Source organism: Hordeum vulgare, chromosome 2H, assembly GCF_904849725.1.
Source record: "Hordeum vulgare subsp. vulgare chromosome 2H, MorexV3_pseudomolecules_assembly, whole genome shotgun sequence".
Lineage (NCBI taxonomy): Eukaryota > Viridiplantae > Streptophyta > Magnoliopsida > Poales > Poaceae > Hordeum > Hordeum vulgare.
In genome coordinates this window covers 482,358,991-482,380,037 of record NC_058519.1, presented here as the reverse complement: position 1 = coordinate 482,380,037, position 21,047 = coordinate 482,358,991, and positions in this window count along the sequence as shown.

Sequence of the window (21,047 nt, the reverse complement as noted above, 5' to 3'; positions counted from 1 at the left end):
CGTCCGTTTGGTGTCCGCCGCGACCCAAATCCCGCACAAGTTTACGCTCAAAAATGGATTGTGTCGGACACGAAACGGACATGATGGATCCGGACCGTCTCGCGTTGGGTCGATCTGTTTGTTCGTTTTACCCCAAACGAACGGGGCGAGACAGAATCGGGTTGTGCGGTGGAGTTGGCCTTACTACAGGAAGCTGCACCTCATGTCACACCAGGGCAAGACGATGACATGAGGGACCCACAAGGCAGGACGGCCATCAGAAGCACTGATGAACTGCAACACCAGTGTACCACCGTAAAGACCAAAACAAACTATAAGTACGTAGGGCAGACATCCATTTTCTTTTGTATCCTTTCACATGTACTAGACCGCCTGTTGTGGCACCCCCCGGCCAATGTAAGGGGAGGAATGTTGCCATTTTCAGGGGACACACAAGTTCACAAGTAGCACCAGACTAGCAACCATCACTACTTAGGTCACAAGCAACACAAAGATCAAGGTATCTAGGTAGAAGAAGAGTAGCGATAGCCGTCCTTGGGTAGTTATGTTAGTAACACGTGCACCTTAGCTAGACATCCCGAGCACCCCACTGTAACCCTCTAACATGTAACATACTATTTTCATACCAGTCAATAACATGATGAAGGGTATTACACTATCAATGGTGGCCTAAAACTGTATAAAATCCTGGTGTCCTTTGCCTCGCTTATGCAAAGAATCCAAAACATTTTATCCCCTGGCCGAACACAAAAAAAAACAGGGTATCCTTGATCTTTGGTTTCCTGAGTTTACACTCCAACATCTGGCGCACCAGGTAGGGGGCTAAGGTTCTGCTTTCTTTGACTTCATACAACTCTGCATCAACAATGTCAAGACGATATCAACCCCTACGCGACCTCGGTCTCCTCACCCATCCGAGAAGGCACGGGAGTGGGGAGATCCGAGGAAGGGTCCTCAATGGTTAGGCAGGTAGGAGAAGAGAAGATCACCCCTACAGCGGTTGGATGACTACGACCTCTGCCTCTGTGTGGCCCGTGCGCTTCTTCTACATCCCCCCGTACCATTGACTAACCAGTCGCTGTAGGAAATTACCAAAATGGTCGGGATAGCATGGCAGCGGCCTGAGCATGGTCATCCACGTCCCCTGCATGGACCGATTCAGTGCCGCCACACCAAACAACAGGGAACCCACTCCGGGCCCTCATGCCGGGACTATCATGTCAACCATGGAAGTGGGGGCGCTGATGCTGCGGGAGGAAAACAGCTCCCCTTGCATGGGAATCATATGGCCTGACCTAGGTCTGCCTCTAGAACAAGAATGCCGTGGTAGAGAAAATCAAGGAGGAGGAGAAGAGAGCGACGATGGTGAGAATAACTACCGGAGAACCTTGAACACACCGTCCGATCAGAATAAATTACAAAAACAACCACAATTCATGAAACCGTGTCTACAAACTACCACTATATGATTTTGTCCCGAAAACTGTCATTTGTTTGCTAATTTGTTACTAAAAACTACCAAGTGTGAAAATTGCTTCATTAACCTCTTCTAAACGCCTTTCTGACATGCTGGGCCCACAAGTCAGGTTGCCCGTTAACTTTGACCGTTATTACAGATAGGACGCACACGTCAGACCTTTCTTTCACCTCTCTCCACCCTCATGTGCATTACATCGAACAGGTTATGTGCGTCTCATCACAAAGCACGGAGAGCTCGAAGGCCGCCGCGCCGCCGGCGATGTTGGAGCGCACCAGAGCCCCTCACTAGCACGGCCAGCCACCACTGCACAGGGAAGACGGGTTGGACGGTCCGCCGCTGCCCCGTGGACCTCGCCATCATGTGCGCCGCCACTCGAGCAGTGGCTCGACCTTGCTGTTGCGGTGCCGCCGCAGATCGATGCGGCGTCGGTTCGTCGGTGCTGGCTACGGCTGGGAAACACAGGAAGGACATGGGAGAGGCGGAGTAGGACAGGAAGGGAGAGAGGGAGGGTCGGAGGAGTTGGTGCGCCGTGGCTCGTGGGGATCGGAGGCTCCAAGGAGCAAGCAACGGTGACGTTGGGAAGCGGTGGCACTAGAGAGCCGGAGCGCGGCGGCGGCCGATGAGGGGGCGTGAGCGGCGCAGGACCAGGGCACCGGGGGTGGAGGCGGAGTTGTGGGGGCCGGGGGTCGCCGGAACGGCGGCCGGAGCGTGTGGTGGCTGGTTGACAGACAACGAAGACGAAGCGATGCTTGATGGGCGGCGGTGCACCTAGTTAACTCGAGAACTTCAGATGGGCGGCGGTGCACGCACGACAGCGATGGCGAGCGGTGCGAAGAGGGAAGCTTGCAGACATGATGGTTCATACGGGGGCTGCCGGTGGCCACGACGACGAAGCAGAGCAGCGACGGTGATTGCGCGTTCTCGGTCCGACCGAGCGGCTCGATTAACGACTCGATCTGGGACGATGGGGGCTGCCGGAGTTGGGGGAGGTCACCGGAGCGAGAGGAGAGAAGAAGAGGAGGGCGCTCACATCCGACGGGGACAGTGAGTGGGCGCCGTTAACCGCGGTCAGAGCGGGGGCGTCAAAGGTGGCCAGCCTGGCACCTGACATGTGGGCCAGCATTGTCAGAAAAACGGTTAAAAGAGCTAAATCGCTCAGTTAAAAAGTTCGATAGTTTTTTGCCACAGATTAAGAAAAATTTGGTAGTTTTCTGCACAAAATCGTAAAGTGGTAGCTACTGAACACGGTTGCGCGAAATGTGGTAGTTTTTGGCAATTTACTGGTCCGATCATGACCCGTGGACAATAGTGGGGGATCGGTAACCGAGGCGGCTCGACACCGACCTCGTCCACAATCCACCTGATGATGAGGGCAATCCCTTCCCCGTTTTTTCCACCTATACGTGCATATCAGATGACCAGGGAATGTCTCCTTTTCATTATTTTTTAACTAGCAAAAGAGCTCGTGCGTTGCAACAAAAAAAAATAACACACGCTCTGAATGCAATATATTTTCACATGGCATCACATTTATGTTGTCGACGATAGTCTCACTGCTCACACAACAAAAATGCGTTTGAATGAGTCACTCGAAATAAGATGAGAAATATGTTGTTTCTCCCCAGGAGGTTTTCCAAAAATGTGCATGTGTGGTTAACGATGTTCTCTTTCCTTTCAATTTGGTTTTAATTTATTGAATGTTTATTGCAATTTGTATCGTCGTCGGAAAGAGAGAAAAAAAGAAACGTACACTACAGATTAAGTTTGCATCAAAAATAATATTTAAAAAGTATTCAATAGCTAAAAATAACATTCTATTTAGATTCTACATATTTTTCTAATCAAATTTCATGTATAACATGTTAAAATAGAAGTTACGGTTTAAAAGATATGGATAATTTTGTCTTAGATGAAATGTGGATTGATTAACTGAAAAGTCATGTTTTTTTAAAACAAAAAAAACGTTTAGGCTGACTTAAATACGGAGGACGGATTGATTACCTGAAACATCAGGGAGTTTTCTGTAAAATGTAAAAAAAAACGATACGGCTGTGACTTAAATCTGAACAGCGGGTTGATTTCAGAAAATATCAGTTTTTTTTATAAAAATAACACGACGGACGATAGAAAACGATAGAAACAGTCAACGCTTTATTATTAAGGAGAGATGATAATGTGTCTTCCAACCCAGTGAAATTTCTCCACCTAGATTATGAACATCAGCTCATGACTTCACCCAGGACGGGCGGGGTCGGGGGCTATTGTCAGCATAACCAAAACCAGGGTGCCCCGAGCATGCCGACGGACGGGCCAATCCAAAAGGCTACACAAATTTGGAAGGACATCACACTGCTATTTTTCACTTAAACATCATCCAACAACCCGATGGATCCACCTGCAGGGTGGCATGCAGGTCTTTGTGCAGAATGTCAGAAATGATGTCTACGTGCCGATGTTTGGTTGTTTGAGCACTTGTCTCCGCATAATATGTGTCACACATGCACACAGTTCGCGTCGTGGCTATGAGGCCATGTTCCAGACCGTACATCTAATGCAGGCGTAGGCTACGGTGTGTAGCTTGCCGTATGTCTACATATCGTAGACCACCATCATCACGATTTACCTGCGGTTCGAGTGCCTCGGTACAATATGATGCATACCTTATCGATAAGGTGAGGACGACAGAGCCTAGCCACCATTTTTAACTACGGGAAGCAACGCCTCTCGTCACATCAAGGAAAGACGATGACAAAAGGGACCTCAAGCCTAGATGGCAATCAGAACTCGAGTACTTAACAAACTACAACACCAGCTTATCATGTGTACCACCGTAAAGACCAAGACAAATCGTAAATATGTAGGGCGGGCACCCATTTTTTTTATCATTTCACATGTACTAAACCGACCAATGTGGGTACCCCCATGCCTATATAAGGGGAGGGTCGTGGCTACTTTCAAGGGGTACTCAAGTTCACTAGGAATACAAGACTAGCAACCACCGCCACTTAGGTCACAAGCAACATGAAGATCAAGTAGCTACGTAGAAGAAGAGGAAGAGAGATACATATTCTCAGACACTTATGTTAGTACCCCTATCACCTTAGCTAGACATCCCAAGCATCCAATTGTAGCACTCTAGCAGTTGTAACACCCCATTTTTCATATCAATCAATAACATGATGTATATCAATGATGGCATGAACCTATATAAAAATCCTTGTGTCCTCCTCGCTTACTCAAAGAATCCCGGGGGTTTTAGCCCCTGGTCAAAAAAAATACAGCATATCATTGACCTCTGGTGTCCTAAGTATCCCGAATCTTCACATAGCGTGTTTGCATGATGCTAGCATGTTACAATTAAAGATCACTCTTCATAATTTTATTCAACATGTAATTCGGATATGTTTATATTACTATATCTATTTTGTACACATGTTAGTGACCTTGATGGATATACAAACACATCCATTTTGTGAAGTTTGAGAAGCTAATTAGTCTTCTGAAGATTCAGAAGGACTAGTTGTATTTATGCAGTTTTGTAAATAGTATGAAGAGTCTTCACATTGCATCTTTGTTACCAATTGGAGGTCCAATTGGCATTCTAAATTGTTTGTTTTTGGCATCCAATTATTGATAAATGTTTTTCACACGCAAAATTACAATCATGAGAGATAAATATTTCTCAAGATGAAAATATTTTGTTTTCAGTATTTATCTTGCACATTTAGGTAACTATTTGCAGCCAAAGAATATAGTGTGATGTTTTCATTTTCAATAAAAATGGGATTGGTGGATCCAAACTTTTTTATTGTTAGAAAAGGATAAGACACTAACAAATTGCAGTTTATTTTGAAGATTGGAATGTGGTGCTCTTTGTTTACATCCATTTGTATGTACTTATATTGTTAGTGAGGTTACTTATATGCTCGCCCGGCTTGCGCACCATCGTTCCTGAATGGAGTCACTCCACGGCGGCGGTCATACTCCATCCGGTAGGAATCCATCGAGTCCGCCCACATGGCCCGTGAATCCGACACGAGGCATGTGGCTGACTCACTGGAGGCAGTGCGGTTCGTGTGGCTTTCAAACGCCGTGGAAGATGCGCAACTGCTTCATTGGTGCGCTAATGCATAGGTGAATGCTTGGGCCTTGTCCTACGCGAGTATGGTGTGGCGTGCGAGCCGTTCAAGGCAGCACGCGTGGGAGACCGCAGTACCCCTCACATGAACGTTGGCAAGATGGAGTCACACTCTCAGACGCCGTGTATCATTCCTTACAACCCATACCGTTGCAAGTGCATGGTGGTGGACATGGAAGGCTTCGACCATAACATATCCACCATCGACCTCACATCCAATAGTGACGTTTAGGGCAAGAGATCTAGCGAGGAAGACTAGGGCATGGGAGATGGCGGCGCCTTGATTCCCATGAGCCGGTGCATGTCTGATGTCATACTCTACCTTGTCGGGGACTAAATCAAACATTAGGGCGGGCGCAGCCAACCGCCGGATATGGGCACGATGGAGTCGTACCTTCTGTGCATTAGATTAGGTTTCATGTGCATGTAGTAATATGGATTTGAGGATTTGCAAATAATATTTCCAGTTGTGAAAATAATTTTATTGTGTTGTTAGGTCACTATCTGCAGACGTGTATGCATAGGGGGTTTGATGGTTTTTGGTACGTGTGATTGTAGATTCTCTTACGTGGTCGATTTCTCAACTCCTCAAAGTGTTATTACTTCATTTCATAGATTGTTAAGAGGAAGACTTGTAGTACCATGATACGTCCATTTTGCATCATGAATTCTTCTTGATATTTATGTTATTCTTGTCCATTATTCGTCATTATGGTACACGTATTATGCATTTCCTCTCGGAATATGCAAGGTACATCACAAAGAGGGAAGTTGCTGGAAACTGGAATTCTGGACGTGAAAACCAACAAAAAGGCTGAAAAATCACTCGACTCCAAAAGACCTAAAACTTCATGGAGAAATTTTATCGAATATATAATAATTATTGGGCCAAACATATACTAGAGGGGCCCCACGTGTTGGCCACAAACCAATAGGGCGCACCCACCCCCTCGGTGCGTCTTGATGGCTTGTGGGGCCCCAACAGGTCTCCCGATCCCCCTTTTCTCCTTATGGTGTGTTTTACCCTAAAACAAATCAGAAGGATACTTTCAAGATGAAGCACCGCCGTACCGAGGCGGATACCTGGGCAGAGGCCCTTTTGCTCTTCGGCAAAGAGATTTTGTCGGGGAAACTTCCCTCTTGGAGGGGAGATCGAAGCCATCATCATCACCAACGCTTCCTACTTTGTAGGAGGACCAATCTTCGTCAACATCTTCACCAACACCATCTCATCTCAAACCCTAGTTCAACACTTGTGTTCAATCTTTGTCTCAAACCCTCAGATTGGTACCTCTGGGTTACTAGTAGTGTTGATTACATCTTGTAGTTGATGCTTGTTGGTTTACTTGGTGGAAGATGCTTAATCACCATTACTATACCTCTGATCTTGAACATGTTGATGAGGTGTGAGTAGTTACTATTGTTCCTGAGAACTTGACACAAGTCTTGTTATAAGTAATCATGTGAAGTTGGTATTTGTTTGATATTTTGATGATGTGTATGTTGTTGCTTCTCTTAGTGGTGTCGTGTCAACGTCGACTAGCTGACACTTCACCATGTTACGGGCCTAAGGTATGGTATTGTGGAGTAACAAGTAGATGATGGGTTGCGAGAGTTATAGAAGCTTAATCTCCAGTTTATGTGTTTCGTCATAAGGAGCTGATTTGGATCCACACGTTTCATGATATGGTTAGATTTATCTTAATTCTTCTTTCGTAGGTACGGATGCTTGCGATAGGGGGTAATCATAAGTGGGTCGCTTGTTCAAGTAAAAAACAGAACCTTAGCACCGGTGCATCCACATATCAAAATATCAAAGTAATGAACACTAATTAACTCAAACATGATGAACATGACTAGACAAAAAATCCCATGTGTCCTCGAGAGCGCTTGCTTCAAATAAGAATACTTTTAGGCCTGTCCTTTTCTATAAAGGGGATTAGGATATATTTATGCGTACTTGATACTATTGTTACTTGTCTCCTGTTACGTATTATCCTGCTCAAACTATCTATCACTATTACTTACAATACTTACACAGAACACCTTGGTGAAACCGCTTATCGTTTCCTTCTGCTCCTTATTGGGTTCGACACTCTTACTTATCAAAAGGATTAAGATTGATCCCCTATACTTGTTGGTCATCAATACTCTTTTCCGGCATCATTGCCGGGGAGTGAAGCGCCTTTGGTAAGTGGAACTTGGCAAGGAAACATATTCAGTATGTGCTGAAATTTACTGTTGCTTGTTACTATGGATGGTCATCGTTTGAGTGGTTTGTTTGGGGCATATTCTCCTTGAACGGAAGTGGAAAAGTTTGTGTCTCAACCTAATGAACCCACTGAAAATATTTGTTATGATATTCCTTTGGGTATATTGGAGAAACTGCTAGCTAATCCTTATGATGGTACAACTCATCGATCTCATATCTACGACAAAGCCCACCTTGTTACCCTTGATGGCAACTACACGATGTGTGCCTTGCTGCCCCTACTATCAGTGAGAAAGGTCACCACACGGTAAGAACCCAAAACCAAGCACTTCTCCCATTGCAAGAATCATAGATTTAGTTGGCCAAACAAAACCCAAGACTCGGAGAGACTTACAAGGATATGAAATCATGCATATAATAAATCAACAAAGACTCAAATATATATCATAGATAATCTGATCACAAATCAACAATTCATCGAATCTCGACAAACACACCGCCAAAGAGGATTACGTCGGATAGATCTCCATGAAGATCATGGAGAACTTTGTATTGAAGACCCAAGAGAGAGAAGAAGCCATCTAGCTACTAACTACGGACCCGTAGGTCTGAAGTGAACTACTCACGAGTCATTGGAGAGGCGATGATGTTGATGTAGAAGCCCTCCAACTCCAAAGTCCCCTCCGGCAGGGCACCGGGAAGGGTCTCCAGATGAGATCTCACGGAAACGGAAGCTTGCGGCGGCAGAAAAGTATTTTCATGGATCCCTTGATTTTTTTCTGTATTTTAGGGAATATATAGGCGAAGGATCTAGGTCAGGCGGGCGCCAGGGAGGCCACAAGCCTGCTAGCCGCCACCCCCCTGGAGGAGGATGGGGGGCTTGTGGCCCCCCTGTAGCCCTCCTATCTTGGCCCTCAAGCCCCCTGATCTTCTTCTGTTCGGGAAAAAATCATTTCGGGGATTTTATTCCGTTTGGACTCCGTTCCAAAATCGAATCTGAAAAGAGCCAAAAACACAGAAAAAACAGGAACTGACACTTGGCACTGAATTAATAAGTTAGTCCCAAAAAAGATATAAAAGGTACATAAAACATCCAAAGATGACAAGATAACAACATGAAACCATCAAAAATTATATATACGTTTGAGACGTATCAAGCATCCCCAAGCTTAATTCCTGCTCGTCCTCGAGTAGTGAAGTGATAAAGAATGATTTTTTGATGATTTCATGCTACCTAGCATAGATGTCCTTTGTAACTCCTCTTATGTGACGTGAATGTTCAGATCCATTAGATTCAAAACAATAGTTTGCTATTGACGTGGAAACAATAATAATTCAAGCAAACTAGCAAGGTAATCATGAACTTTCAAAATAACAACGCCAAAAGAAAGTTATCCCTACAAAAGCATATAGTCTGGCTATGCTCTATCATCATTGCACAACGAATTTAAATCATGCACAACACCGGTATTGGCCAAGTAATTGTTTCACACCTTTACTTTCTCAAACCTTTTCAACTCTCACGCAATACATGAGCGTGAGCCATGGTTTTAGCACTATAAGTGGTGTGGAGTGTGGTGGAGGTTGCAAGACAAAAAAGGAGAAGATGGTCACATTAACTAGGCATATCAATGAGCTATGGAGATGCTCATCAATAGATATCAATGTGAATGAGTAGGGATTGCCATACAAATGATGCACTAGAGCTAAGGGTATGTGAAAGTTGTTAAAGAAAACTAGTGGGTGTGCATCCAACTTGCTTGCTCACGAAGACCTAAGGCAATTTTGAGGAATCCTATCATTGGAATATACAAGCCAAGTTATATAATGAAAATTTCCCACTAGCTATATGGTGGTGACAAAACGAGAGACTCTCAATCATGAAGATCATGGTGCTTAATATGCACAAGTGTGGAAAGGTGGTAGCATTGTCCCTTCTCTCTTTTTCTCTCATATTTATTTTTTATTTTTTTGGTGGGCTCTTTGGCCTCTCTTTTTTTAATTTTGGCGGGCATCTTTGGCCTCTTTTATTTCCTCTCATGGGACAATGCTCCATTAATGCTGATCATCACACTTTCAACTCAAAACTTAGAACAATGATGACTCTATATGGAATGCCTTCGGTAGTGTACCATGACAATGATCTAGCATGGCATAGACATTAATGGAAACATCATGCTAGCTATCTTACGATCATGCAATGGCAACGTAGACATGGTGGCACATGTCATGGTGGTAGTTGCATGGCAATATATCTCAGAATGACTTTGAAAAAGCCATAGTAGGTAGGTATGGTGGATGTTTTGAGGGAGGCTAATGGTGGGTTTTGTGCACCGGCGAAAGTTGCACGACACTAAGAAGATAGTGATGGTGGAATGTGAAAGTGCACCTAAACCACGGACTCAACATTAGTCATGAAGAACTCATATACTTGTTGCAAAAGTTTTATTAGTAATCGAAACAAATCATTCAACGCATACTCCTAGGGGAAGGGTTGGTAGGTATAAACCATCGCGCGATCCCGACCGCCACGCAAAGGATGACAATCAATAGACTAATCATGCTTAGATTTCATCACATAGCGGTTCACCATACGTGCATGCTACGGGAATCACTAACTTCAACACAAGTATTTATAAATCCACAACACCTTACTAGCATGACTTCAATATTACCAAGACCACAACTCAAAACTAATTGAGATGAACCAAACTTCTCTAACTATTCAATGCACATGAAGGTGGAAGTTTTCGTATCCCTTTGGATAACTACCCCTTTTGAGACTACTTTCAAAGCATAGATCAACTACCAAGCCACGCACCGCTGTGCTCTAAAAGATATAAGTGAAGCACATAGAGCAAAAGTATCTAGCTCAAAAGATATAAGTGAAGCACATGTGAGCTGAATTGTCTACCAAAAGATATAACTGAAGCTCGACAAAATCACAATGAGTGCATGTATCTCTCTCTAGGTGTGCAGCAAGGATGATTGTGACACAACAAAAATAAAAGACTCCTACGATACAAGACGCTCCAAGCAAAAACACATAACATGTGGTGAATAAAAATATAGCCCCAAGTAACGTTACCGATGGATTGAAGACAAGAGAGGGGATGCCTGCCCGGGGCATCCCGAAGCTTAGGCTTTTATGGCATCCTTGAATCTCTTGTGGTGCCTTGGGCATCTCCAAGCTTGAGATCTTGCCACTCTTTATCTTTTTGTCCATAAGAACTTCACCCAAAACTTGAAAACTTCACAACACGAAACTTAAACAGAAACTCGTGATAACATTAGTACAAGAAAGCAAACCACCACTTCCTTAGATACTGTAGCAAACTTAAATTCTACTTGTGCTGATGTTGGGTTACTGTACTTTCAATCTTCCATGGCTAATACCCCCCGATACTATCCATAGTTTCATCAAAATAAGCAACCAACACAACAAAAACAGAATCTGTTAACAGCAGACCAGTCTGTAGCAATCTGTATGTTTCGTATACCTGTGGTACTTCAAAAATTCTGAAACATTACGACAGTGTGAAGAATTTGCATAGAAATCAGCAGCAAAAAGAATCGACTAAAAATATCTTACAGAAAAAAAACGAAAATTATTTTCGTGAGCAGAAAGTTTCTGTCTTCCCCAGCATGACCAAACGATCATCCTCAAGACTAATCATAACGGTTTTGCTTGGCACAAACACAAAAAACACAATCATAACAGAATTATGGAAGTGTGGAAAACACAAAACAGAAAGAAAAAGGATAGATTCCTTGGGTTGCCTCCCAACAAGCACTTTTGTTTAACGCCCTTAGCTAGGCATAAGGCAAACATATCTAAGTCTAACATACTTCCTATGCATAGGCATTTTATAGGAAAACAGATTGTAAAGACAACCAATAGTTGCCATATGCAAGGAAGAAGGAAGATACAATAGCAATCTCAACATAACGAGAGGTAATTTGGTAACATGAAAGTTTCTACCAAAATATTTTCCTCTCTCATAGCTATTACATGTGGGATCATATTCGAATTCAACAATGTAACTATCACAAAGGATATTCTTTTCATGATCCACATGCATGCAAAGTTGACGCTCTTCAAAAATAGTGGGATTATCATCAAATAAAGTCACGACTTCTCCAATCCCACTTTCAGTATTGTTGCAAGTATCATATTCATCATGCGGTTTGAACAAATTTTCAAGATCATAAGAAATATCATCACCCCAATCATGATTATTGCAATAAGTAGTGGTCAAAGCAAAACTAGCGTCCCCAAGCTTAGGGTTTTGCATATTTTTAGCATGATTGTCACTAATAGGATTTATAGTGAAATCATTGCAATCATGCTTTTCATCCAAGGAGCCCTCTTGAATCACTTCATGAATTTCTTCCTCACAATTTTCAGATTCACGCATCTTACGCAAAACTCCAAAGACATAGGCAATTTCCCTCAACTCAATAGCAATTTGTTTCACATGAGTGGGTCTCTTAAAGAGACTAGCAAGTGGATGATGATCCATATCACTAGATTTTAAGCAAGCGAAGATGCAAGCATATTGAGGGCACATGGCACACAAGCGAACAGAAAGAAAGCGAGAGAAAAAAGGGCAAATGAAAAAGGCAAAGGAGAAAGGCAAATGAAAACGGCAAATGTGAAGTGGGGGAGAGGAAAACGAGAGGAAACTAGCAACAAAAGTAAATGCAAGAGAAGAGTTTGTGAGACCTACTTGGATAGATCTTGATTTCTCCTCCCCGGCAACGGCGCCAGAAATTGGCACGTTGTCGGGAGAATATTCTTGACGATCCTCTTCCCCGGCAACGGCGCCAGAAATTCTTCTGCTACTGCAACAAAAGACCTCCCAATGGCGCCAGAAATAGGAGTGTTGCTTGATACTCCTCAGCAACGGCACCAGGAATCCTTCAGCTGCCGCTACGCCTTAAGGGACTTCCTAGGCAAGAATGCAAAGGATTTCCGCCGTGGCCTTGGAGCCTTGCGTTGGTGTTCCCTCGAAGCGGAAAGGGTGATGTAGCGTAGCGGTGGTAAGTATTTCCCTCACTTTGAGAACCAAGGTATCAATCCGACGGAAGAGTATCTCAAGATCCTGCACAAACAAAAAAGCTTGCACCCAACGCTATGAAGGGGTTGTCAATCCCTTATAGATTGTTTGCCAAGTGAGAACTGAAAGCAACAAAGTAACAAAGCAAAGTAAAAGCAGAGGTGTAAACGATGGATGTGAATAGACCCGGGGGCCGTAGTGTTTTACTAGTGGCTTCTCTCATGAAAGCAAGTAGACGGAGGGTGAACAAATTACTTTCGAGCAATTGATAGAACTGTGCAGAGTCGTGACGATATCTATGCAATGATTATTTCTATAGGCATCACGTTCGAAACAAGTAGACCGATACTGTCTGCATCTACTACCATTACTCCACACGTCGACCGCTATCCAGCATGCATCTAGTGTATTAAGTCCATAAGAACAGAGTAACGCCTTAAGCAAGATGACATAATGTATAGGGATAATCTCAAACCAATGATAAAAATCCCATCTTTTTACCCTTCATGGCAACTGCTTGATGTGGGCCTTGCTGCCCCTACTGTCATTGGGAAAGTTCACCACATGGCAGAACCCAAAACCAAGCACTTCTCCCATTTCAAGAATCATAGATCTAGTTGGCCAAACAAAACACAAGATTAGGAGAGACTTACAAGGATATCAAATCATGCATATAAGAAATCAATAAAGACTCAAATATATATCATAGATAATCTGATCACAAGTCCACAATTCATCGGATCTCGACAAACACACCGCCAAAGAAGATTACATCGGATAGATCTCCATGAAGATCATGGAGAACTTTGTATTGAAGAACCAAGAGAGAGAAGAAGTCATCTAGCTACTTACTACGGACCCGTAGGTCTGAAGTGAACTACTCACGAGTCATTGGAGGGGCGATGATGATGATGAAGAAGCCCTCCACCTCCAAAGTCCCCTCCGGCAGGGCGCCGGGAAGGGTCTCCAGATGAGATCTCGCGGAATTGGAAGCTTGCGGCGGCGAAAAAGTATTTTCAAGGCTCCCCCAATTTTTTGCAGAATATTTGGGAATACATAGGCGCAAAACCTAGGTCAGGAGGCGGCCAGGGAAGCCAAAAGCTTGCCCACCGCCGCCTCCCCACTTGGTGGCGTGGTGCAAGCTTGTGGGCTCCCTGGGGCCCACCTGGCTTGGCCCAAAGGCTCCCTGGTCTTCTTTCGTTCGGGAAAAAATCATTTTGGGGATTTTATTCCGTTTGGACTCCGTTCCAAAATCAGATCTGAAAAGAGTCAAAAACACGAAAAAACAGGAACTGGCACTTGGCACTGAATCAATAAGTTAGTCCCCAAAAAGATATAAAAAAAGGTACATAAAACATACAAAGAAGACAAGATAACAACGTGATACCATCAAAAATTATAGATACGTTTGAGACGTATCAGGCGCCAGAAATAGTCGTGTTGACGGGAGACTGTTCTTGTCTTGGTACTCCTCAGCAACGGCACCAGGAATCCTTCTACTACGGCTACGCCTTAAGGGACTTCCTAGGTAAATATGCAAAGGATTTCCCCTGTGGCCTTGGAGCCTTGCGTTGGTGTTCCCTCGAAGCGGAAAGGGTGATGTAGCGCAGCGGTGGTAAGTATTTCCCTCAATTTGAGAACCAAGGTATCGATCCAGTGAAGGAGTATCTCAAGTGCCTGCACAAACACAAAAAGCTTGCTCCCAACGCTATGAAGGGGTTGTCAATCCCTTATAGATTGTTCGCCAAGTGAGAACTGAAAGCAACAAAGTAACAAAGCAAAGTAAAAGCGAGAGTGGGAACGATAGGTGTGAATAGACCCGGGGGACGTAGTGTTTACTAGTGGCTTCTCTCATGAAAGCAAGTAGACGGTGGGTGAACAAATTACTGTCGAGCAATTGATAGAACCGCGCAAAGTCGTGACCTCATCTATGGCAATGATTATATCTATAGACATCACGTCCAAAACAAGTAGACCGATACTTTCTGCATCTACTACTATTACTCCACACGTCGACCACTATCCAGCATGCATCTAGTGTATTAAGTCCAAAAGAACAGAGTAACCCCTTAAGCAAGATGACATGATGTAGATGGACAATCTCATATCTACGACAAAGCCCACCTTGTTACCCTTGATGGCAACTACACGATGTGTGCCTTGCTGCCCCTACTGTCACTGGGAAAGGTCACCACATGGTAAGAAACCAAAACCAAGCACTTCTCCCATTGCAAGAATCATAGATCTAGTTGGCCAAACAAAACCCAAGACTCGGAGAGACTTACAAGGATATCAAATCATGCATATAAGAAATCAACAAATACTCAAATATATATCATAGATAATCTGATCACAAATCCACAATTCGCCAGATCTCGACAAACACACCACCAAAGAGGATTACATCGGATAGATGTCCATGAAGATCATGGAGAACTTGAAGATCCAAGAGAGAGAAGAAGCCATCTAGCTACTAACTACGGACCCGTAGGTCTGAAGTGAACTACTCACGAGTCATTGGAGGGGCGACGATGTTGATGTAGAAGCCCTCCAACTCCAAAGTCCCCTCCGGCAGGGCACCGGGAAGGGTCTCCAGATGAGATCTCGCGGAACCAGAAGCTTGCGGCGGCGGAAAAGTATTTTCGTGGATCCCTTGATTTTTTTCTGTATTTTAGGGAATATATAGGCGAAGGATCTAGGTCAGGGGGGCGCCAGGGAGGCCACAAGCCTGGTGGCCGCCGCCCCCTGGTGGCAGATGGGGGGCTTGTGGGCCCTCTGTAGCCCTCCTGGCTTGGCCCTCAAGCCCCGTGATCTTCTTCTGTTCGGGAAAAAAATCATTTTGGGGATTTTATTACGTTTGGACTCCGTTCCAAAATCAGATCTGAAAAGAGCCAAAAACACAGAAAAAACACGAACTGGCACTTGGCACTGAATTAATAAGTTAGTCCCAAAAAAGATATAAAATGTACATAAAACATCCAAAGATGATAAGATAACAGCATGAAACCATCAAAAATTATAGATACCTTTGAGACGTATCAATTGTCACCACCACCGGAGCGCCATCACGCTGCCAGAGAACTCTTCTACCTCTCCGCCCCCTCTTGTTGGATCAAGAAGGTGGAGATCGTCATCGAGCTGTACGTGTGATGAACGCGGATGTGCCGTCCATTCGGCACTAGATCGGAGCGGATCGTGGGACGGATCGCGGGACGGTTCGTGGGACGGTTCGCGGGGCGGATTGAGGGACGTGAGGAATTTCCACTACATCAACCGCGTTTCTTAACGCTTCCTGCTGTGCGATCTACAAGGGTACGTAGATCCAAATCTCCTCTCGTATAGTAGATGGACATCACCATGATAGGTCTTCGTGCACATAGGAAATTTTTTGTTTCCCATGCGACGTTCCCCAACAGTGGCATCATGAGCTAGGTTCATGCGCAGATGTTATCTCGAGTAGAACACAAAAGGTTTTGTGGACGGTGATGTTCGATTTGCTACCCTCCTTAGTCTTTTCTCGATTCGGCGGTATTGTTGGATTGAAGCGGCCCGTACCGACATTATTCATACGCTTATGAAATACTGGTTTCATCGATTGACATGCAACCTCGTTGCATAAAGATGACTGGCGGGTGTCGGTTTCTTTAACTTTAGTTGAATTGGTTTTGACCGAGGCGGTCCTTGGAGAGGTTAAATAGCAATTTGCACATCTCCATTGTGATTTTTGCGTAAGTAAGATGCGATCTACTAGATACCCATAGAAGCCACGTAAAACATGCAACAACAAATTAGAGGACGTCTAACTTGTTTTTGCAGGGTATGCTTGTGATATGATACGACCAATGACGTGATGTGATATATTGGATGTCTGATATGATCATGTTGTAATAGTTAATATCGACTTGCACGTCGATGGTACGGCAACCGGCAGGAGCCATAGGGTTGTCTTTAAACTAACGTTTGTGTTTGCAGATGCGTTTACTATATTGCTAGGACGTAGCTTTAGTAGTAATAGCATAAGTAGCACGACAACCCCGATGGCGACACGTTGATGGAGATCATGATGATGGAGATCATGGTGTGGCGCCGGTGACAAGAACATCGTGCCGGTGCTTTGGTGATGGAGATCAAGAAGCACATCATGATGGCCATATCATGTCACTTATGAATTGCATGTGATGTTAATACTTTAATGCACCTTATTTTGCTTAGAATAACGGTAGCATTATGAGGTGATCTCTCACTAAAATTTCAAGACGAAATTGTGTTCTCCCCGACTGTGCACCGTTGCTACAGTTCGTCGTTTCGAGACACCACGTGATGATCGGGTGCGATAGACTCAACGTTCACATACAATGAGTGCAAAACAGTTGCACATGCGGAACACTCGGGTTAAACTTGAGCCTAGCATGTGCAGACATGGCCTCGAAACACAAGAGATCGAAAGGTCGAGCATGAATCGTATAGTTGATATGATTAGCATAGAGATGCTTACCACTGAAACTATTCTCGACTCTCGTGATGATCGGACTTGAGATAGTGGATTTGGATCATGCACCACTCAAATGACTAGAGAGATGTACTTTTTGAGTGAGAGTTCTTAAGTAATATGATTGATTGAACTAATTATCATGAACATAGTCTAATGGTCTTTGCGAATTACGATGTAGCTTGCGCTATAGCTCTAATGTTTTTTATATGTTCCTAGAGAAAACTTAGTTGAAAGTTGATCGTTGCAACTTTGCGGACTGAGTCCGTAAAACTAAGGATTGTCATCATTGCTATGCAGAAGGCTTATGTCCTTAATGCACCACTCGGTGTGCTGCACCTCGGGCGTCGTCTGTTGATGTTGCAAACATCTGACATACACGTCTTTGATGACTACATGATAGTTCAGTGCACAATACTTAATGGCTTAGAAGCAAGGCGCCAAAGACGTTTTGAAAACGATGCAGAACATAAGAGATGTTCAAAGAGATGAAATTGAGATTTCATGCTCATGCCCTTGTTGAGAGGTATAAGACCCCCGACAAGATTCTTTGCCTACAAAGTAAAGGAGAAAAGCTCAAATCGTTGAGCATGTTCTCAGATTGTCTGAGTACAACAATCGCTTGAATCAAGTGGGAGTTAATCTTCTAGATGAGATAGTGATGGTTCTCCAAAGTCACTGCCACTAAGCTGTTAGAGCTTCGTGATGAACTATAAACAAATCAAGGATAGATATGATGATCCTTGAGTGACTCGCAATGTTTGACACTGCGAAAGTAGAAATCAAGAAGGAGCATCAATTGTTGATGGTTAGTAAAACCACTAGTTTCAAGAAGGGCAAGGGCTAGAAGGGATACTTCATGAAATGGCAAACCAGTTGCTGCTCTAATGAAGAAACCCAAAATTGATCCCAAACCCAAGACTAAATGCTTCTGTTATGAGGGGAACGGTCACTGAGGCGGAGCTACCCTAGATACTTGGTAGATAAGAAGGCTGTCAAAGTTGACAGAAGTATATTTGATATACATGATATTGATGTGTACTTTACTAGTACTCCTAGTAGTACGAGGGTATTGGATACCGATTCGGTTGCTAAGTGATTAGTAACTCGAAACGAAAGCTACGGTATAAACGGAGACTAGCTAAAGGTGAGGTGACGATACGTGTTGGAAGTGTTTCCAAGGTTGATGTGATCAAACATCGCACGCTGCCTCTATCATCGGGATTGGTGGTAAAACCTAAATAATTGTTATTTAGTGTTTGTGTTGAGCATGAACATGATTGGATCGTGTTTATTGCAATACGATTATTCATTTAAAGAGAATAATAGTTTTTCTATTTCCTTGAATAATTACCCTCAATGGTTTATTGAATCTCGATCGTAGTGTTACACATGTTCGTAATATTGGTGCCAAAAGTTACAAAGTAACAATGATAGTATCACTTAGTTGTGGCACTGCCACTTGAGTCATGTTGGTATAAAATGCATGAAGAAGCTCCATGCCGATGGATCTTTGTACTCACTCATTTTTGAAACATTTGAGGCATGCAAACCATATATACCTGTTGGTATAAATGCATGAAGAAACTCCATAGAGGTGGATCGTTTGGACTCACTTGATTTTGAATCACTTGAGACATGCAAAACATGCCACATGAAACAAGAGAGTAACTTGTTGGGAGTAATGCATTTTTGATGTGTGCAGTCCAATGAGTGCTAAGGCACGCAGTGGATATCGTTATGTTCTTACTTCACTGACGATTTGAGTAGATATAGGAGTATTTACTTGATGAATCACAAGTCTGAAATATTGAAAAGTTCAAAGCAATTTCAGAGTGAAGATCGTCGTGACGAGAGGATAAACTGTCTACGATATGATCATAGAGATGAATATCTGAGTTACGAGTTTTTAGTACGCAGTTAAGACAAAGTGAAAATTGTTTCGCAGTTCATGCCACCTGGAACACCATAGTGTGATGATGTGTCTGAACGTCATAGCCAGGCCCTATTTGATATGGTGCATACTATGATGTCTCTTATCGAATTACCACTATCGTTTATGGCTTATACATTAGAGACAACCGCATTCACTTTAAATAGGGCACCGCGTATTTCCATTGATATGACACAGTATAGACTATGGTTTGTGGAAGCCTAAGTTTTTAGTTCTTGAAAGTTTAGGGCTGCGATGCTTATGTGAAAAGTTTCAGTCTGGTAAGCTCGAACCCAAAGCGTATAAATACATCTTCATAGGATATCCAAAATAGTTGGATACATCTCCTATCTCAGATCTGGAAGCAAAGTGTTTGTTTCTAGAAACGGGTCCTTTCTCGAGGAAAGGTTTCTCTCAAAAGAATTGAGTGGGAGGGTGGTGGAACTTGATGTGGTTAGTGAACTATCACTTCAACCAGTGTGTAGCAGGGCGCAGGAAGATGTTCATGTGGCTCCTACACCAATTGAAGTAGAAGCTGATGATGGTGATCATTAGAGCTTCGGATCAAGTTCCTACAAACCTCATAGGTCGACAAAGGTCACATACTATTACAGAGTGGTATGGTAAACCTGTCTTGGAGGTCATGTTGTTGAACAACAATGAACCTACGAGTTATGGAGAAGCAATGGTGGGCCCGGATTCAGACAAATGGCTAGAGGCCATGAAATCCGAGAGAGGATCCATGTATAAAACAAAGTGTAGACTTTGGAAGAACTACTTGATGGTAGTAAGACTATTAAGTAAAGATGGATCTTTAAAAGGAAGACAGGCGATGATGGTGATAAGTCACTATTAAGAAAAGCTCGACTTGTCGCAAAGATGTTTTCGACAAGATCAAAGAGTTGACTATGATATGACTTTCTCACTCGTAGCGATGCTAAAAGCCTGTTGGAATTATGTTAGTAGTTGCTGCATTGTTTGTGAAATATTACACATAGGAAGTCAAAACATTGTTTCCTCGACGGTTTCCTTGAGGAAAGATTGTATGTGATATAATCAGAAGGTTTTGTCGATCCTAAGGATACTAACAAGTATGCAATCTCCAGCGATCCTTTTATGGACTGGTGCAAGCATCTCGGACTTGGAATATACACTTTGATGAGATGATCAAAGATTTTGGGTTTGTGCAAGGTTTATGAGAAACTTGTATTTCCAAACAAGTGAGTGGGAGCACTATAGAATTTCTGATAAGTATATGTGGTTGACATATTGTTGATCGGAAGTAATGTAGAATTTATGTAATGCATAAAGGTTGTTTGAAAGGTGTCTTTCAAAGGAAGACCTGGATAGAGCTACTTAAACATTGAGCATCAACATCTATGGAGATAGATAAAAATGCTAAACAGAACATTCAAATGAAATGCATGCCTTGACAAGTTTTTGAAGGAGTTCAAAATAGATCAGCAAAGAAGGAGTTCTTGGCCGTGTTGTAAGGTGTGAATAAGAGTAAAACTGAAAATCCCGACCACGACAGAAGAAAGAGAAAGGACGAAGGTCGTCCCCTATGCCTTAGCCATAGAGAGTGATCCAGGATTGAATCACTGAACTACGGTCAAAGTTATCGTTAGTAACTAATAGACTAAGGAATTTTTCTCGATTATGGAGGTGGTTGAAGAGTTCGTCGTAAAGGGTTACGTTGATGCTAGCATTGACACTAATCCGAATAACTATGAGT